This window comes from Seriola dumerili, unplaced genomic scaffold, assembly GCF_002260705.1.
Source record: "Seriola dumerili isolate Sdu_G_001 unplaced genomic scaffold, Sdu_1.0 BDQW01001892.1, whole genome shotgun sequence".
Lineage (NCBI taxonomy): Eukaryota > Metazoa > Chordata > Actinopteri > Carangiformes > Carangidae > Seriola > Seriola dumerili.
In genome coordinates this window covers 748,010-752,212 of record NW_019176147.1, presented here as the reverse complement: position 1 = coordinate 752,212, position 4,203 = coordinate 748,010, and the positions used below count along the sequence as shown (strand labels likewise).

Genomic DNA, 4,203 nt, shown 5'->3' with positions numbered 1-4,203 from the left:
GACCTCTTGGTACTGATTTAAGGTCAGAAATATTGTGTGCTTTCCTTTACCTCAAGTAGCCAGCTGAAGGTTTCTGGTTCAAAACTGTGTACAAGATGGCTGTGACAACATGAGTGGCAGTGTCATCCTCAAACACATTTCGATGAGATACCTGTCTATGAGCCAGGTGAGACATCGTTAATGTTTCAAACTTTGTTGTCGTTTTGTACTGAACAGTCATCCTGGCTTGTTTGTGAGATTTCTTTGTGTCTTGGAAATATTTTGCCGATCCTCCCACATTCACCAGTCCTCCCAAGAGACTCAACTTCAGAGAGCCAGAGATGTTTAATAAATTTGACTTCTCCTCAATGGAATCTGATGCGGTGACATTGAATTCAGTGTTATGTTGACGTGTTACACTTGTATTCTTTTGTAGCTGATCTGGATCCCACAGAGTTACACCTGTTGACAAATTAATGATACAATGTTAGGTCAACAAAGCCTTCAAATACTACAGTTTAAGCCTATATGTCTAACATTAAGCATTGTTATCCAAATGATACATATACTATTTAAAGGTTCTGTAAATGATCATCATTGCCACTAGATGTCGCACTAGACCACCAGCATCTTAGACCAAAACAACTGCCTCCACAACAACCCCCACCCCCCTTTCTATTTCCAGCAAGGCGTTATGAAGCCCAAGGAAAGTGTCCACGAAACACACAATAAGGAGCACAACTGAATAAATTTACACTGTGTACATGACATCTAACAAAAACAATCCAGCCAGAACCATCAACCTACTCTAGCATTGACAAGATATCCTCTCAGTAAAGACAGATAAGTATTGGCTCCATGGTCGGACTGGGAAAGAAATTCAACCTTGGACTGATCCACTGGGACCGGCCGCACAAATGGCACTGATGGAGCTGGTAAACTTTATGGATGTAATGATCACTCACCGGCTGACCAGGGTCAGTAGTGCTCATGGCCAGTCCATGTTTCAGTCTCATCTCTTTATTTGTTGGACGCCTTTTTAGCAGAAATTTTATTTCTTTAGTGGAGGAAGTTCTAGAGGGTCACTTTCACCTGAACACTTTTTACTACACTGTACTACTGTACTGATGTGGAGAGGACCAATGGTTTAAGAAAGAGAGACTCACATACACTAACATGCCAGCTACCAAAACAAAGACCAGAGAAGCTCGGATTATAACACACAGAGGGGGTATGACTTCTTTCTCTTCTCAGGATGCCATTACTCCACTATATTAATGTTTAGAATCTTGTTTAAGGAACCTTTAAACTGGGCATTGGTTTATTTATTTGTGTATTCATGTTAAGGTTAACTGAGACATTCAACACATCTTACCTGGAACAAGAACATCCTTCCGGCAGTCATACAGTGTGCCAAGCTGGAATGGTCTTCCCAGGGCTGCAGTCTCTATGGTATCATCATCAGATGAGGCCATGGTGTCAATAAATTTCAACTGGAAAACAAAACACAAAATGTACTTAATTATTAGAACATGTAACTAATTAAATAGTCCTATGATGCTTTAGATAAAGTATGTTATTGATCTTCAAAGGGAAATTGCAGTGTTGCAGCTGCAATTCACAAAAATCTCAGATCTCAGATGTACTATTCAAAACAAATGAATAATATGCTTATGCTTTGCCACTTAGAGAGTTATTTTCCTCTACTGGCTCAGAGGGGAGTCACTGGGGTGGGCAGGAATGACTTCCTGTAGCAGCCTTTATTACATCAGAGCTGAAGGAGCCTGTTGTCTGACAAGTAGTTTGTGTAGGGGATATGAAGTCTTTCATAATGTTTAACAGTTCATGCATCAACCCTTTCTCAACAACTAACTTCAGGGGTTCCAGAGCCGCAGCACAGTTTCTTACTGTCGTTGGCTCTGATGCTGCTGCCCCAAGAGATGGCTGCAAAGAAAATTGTACAACAGACAAGTAGAAGACATGCAACATCTTGCTGTGCACATTAATGGACCTAGCCTTTATCAAGAAGTAGTTTGCTCTGTCTCTTCCTGTAGACAGTAACTATATTACACTTCCAGTCCAATCTACTGTCAAAGTGAAAGACCAGGTATTTGTAGCCCTGCAGCACCTCCACTTCTTCTAGAATGGAAAGAGTGTGCAACTTAGTTCTTGTCCTAGTCCACCATTTCTTTTGTCTTCGGCCCCTACCCCTCACCTGCAGAGTCATCTGAAACTTCCTGCAAATAAAAGGGCAGGGGAACTTTGATTCATTTTAAAGTTAACATAATATGAATCTTTTATTTTATTAGTCTATGATAGCCAATAATTGATAAACCACCAATGCCCCAATATAATGGTGCCTCGTGTGTGAAGTTGAGTAACAATGCCGAACAGTGAGAGTCAGAGGATGATTCTCCTTGGGTGAGCAGGAATTACTTCTGTGGCTGCTTATATAACAATGGAGCCGACGGAGCCTGAAAACACTCAAAACTCTGTTATCTTGACTTAACGGGATAATTATCAGGACATGAGCTGGTCTCTCCGAGAGCTCCCTTTTTAAATACGCTGTGCTTTAATAGTCTCATAGTCTCGTTTGAAACACAGCTCCTAATCCATATACCGGATACTTACTACAAGTGTACATTCACACACTGACAGAACAGCCGTCACGCTACTTTCAAGTTGAGTATCTTGCCCAAAGACACTTGAACATGCAGACTATAGGAGCCAGGGATCAAACCACCAACCTCCTGATTAGTTGAGAATGTTTTCTACCTCCTGAGCCACAGGCATCAACTTTTTCCAGCTTTACCATTTCAAAATAAACCCTGATGTTCAATCAAATGACATCGAAAGTGATTAAAGTTGTGACAGAACTCACTCCCTCCACAACCCAGTCAGAATGCTTCCGCAATCCAGCAGTTGAGTTGGTATCTGTAAACTCTTGTTTTCACCATTCAGTAAACTAAATAATTTCCACTGAGAATAAAAGGATTCCCCAGCATTCAAACAAAATACATAAAGTTTGAGATATATACAATCTTTACAACAACATGCCCATGAATATGACACCAGAATAAAGTTGAGTATACTGCAAGACAGACCTTTACATGTAGAGCTGAAGCTGCCTCTCCTCTCGACGGTGACTCCAGTAATGTCGGAGTCAAGCAGCAGCTTAAATTTTAAAGTATGTGAGACACACCTATATGTGATTTCAGCAGGTGTTCATGTATCACTAGTTCAACTGATCCTGTCTTCAAAACGCTGTTGGCATGATCAGAAATGAACCCTAGCTTACACCCCATATTTTCATAAAGTATGTCAAAGCAGTTGTAAACATCTGTAGCGGCCACGTCTCCCAATGACTGCCAGTGTGATCAAAGTTCCCAGTTTAATAGAAATGTAAAAATGGAATAGCATATCCAAGTTATCCTTCAGCTTATCTTTTGAAGTTTATTATTTTATTGGGGAACTTGGCAGCTCCAGCTCTGTGTGTGAATACATGCACAACAACTGGTGTAAGGACTCTAAAATAACTGGAAGACACTGTTCCCCTTATCTGTAATATTGTAAGCTCAGGTGAAGGCCATTCTACCTGCCGTGAGAATTTACTGTTATGATTATTACGGTTATGTACATCTCACCACTGGCAAATGGTGGGCTAGCACTGGTTGAGCTACAGCTACATAAAACAGCAACAGAACACGTTTTCATATGTGGTTTTTATTATTGCTGCAGACTGTAACCGGGTTGACCTCAAGCATGTTCAGACAGTGAAATGCAGACACAGAGGCAGAATGCTGGTTTACAGGGTGATTTATTGGGTAATACTTTATAATAACGTGCAGTCAGAAGTCACTTATTGTTAACGATGAAATAATCATTCCAAAACATTGATAGAAGCTTGTCAATGATTAGTAAGTGTGTTAACATGTCACAAATCTGTTAGAAGTCATCCATAAACTTTTAGTAAATCATAAAACAATCAATAACAAATCAGTGAATAGCAAGTGGTTGATATATTATGAATCACTTACAAGTCATTCAAAGATTTGATATTTCACAAATCTATTCTGAGTCTAATTGTAATTGTTTCTCTATACGAATTGGTTAATCAAATAATGCAAAATTAGTAATTAGTGAATAAATGTGAAAGATATCACATTCAGTGAGCTTCAGGAAGCTCATGAGGCTCACATAAGGACTGATATAAGGTTAGAGGTT

At 39.8% G+C, this 4,203-nt stretch overlaps 1 long non-coding RNA gene across 1 annotated transcript; it reads right to left on the bottom strand.

Annotated features, from left to right (window-relative positions):
- Positions 1-230: 230 nt before the first annotated feature.
- LOC111239143 lies at positions 231-3,118 on the bottom strand. The gene is made up of 3 exons (XR_002665845.1): positions 3,084-3,118; positions 1,355-1,472; positions 231-441 (listed from the first exon to the last, which is right to left on the bottom strand). It is a non-coding gene; the product is annotated as an uncharacterized LOC111239143 (long non-coding RNA).
- Between the last annotated feature and the right edge of the window lie 1,085 nt (positions 3,119-4,203).